The following is a 209-nucleotide window of genomic DNA, read 5'->3' as shown; positions in this document are numbered from 1 at the left end:
GCCGCTGTGCGTGTGCCCGCCCACCGGGCGCTGCAGCTCCAGAGACGGCTGTGCCCGGCCCCCTGCTCTGAGGATCTAACCACTGGGGCCCCAGTTTGCTTGGCTTTGCTTGTGGTTGACATGGAACAGGGACTTCCGAGCCCCTCGTGTCAGACCGGAGCCTGAGGCGCCACGTTTCACTTTAAAAAATGGTCATCTGCTGTAACTTT

General features: G+C 60.8%; 1 protein-coding gene across 1 annotated transcript in view; it reads left to right on the top strand.

The window, feature by feature from the left end:
* TTLL8 (tubulin tyrosine ligase like 8) overlaps positions 1-209 on the top strand; it is a 28016-nt gene that overhangs the window by 10281 nt on the left and 17526 nt on the right. The window lies entirely within an intron of this gene.

The sequence above is a fragment of the Myotis davidii genome, unplaced genomic scaffold (assembly GCF_000327345.1).
Source record: "Myotis davidii unplaced genomic scaffold, ASM32734v1 scaffold845, whole genome shotgun sequence".
NCBI lineage: Eukaryota > Metazoa > Chordata > Mammalia > Chiroptera > Vespertilionidae > Myotis > Myotis davidii.
The sequence above is the reverse complement of the archived record's forward strand: the minus strand, read 5'-3'. Positions and strand labels throughout refer to the sequence as shown.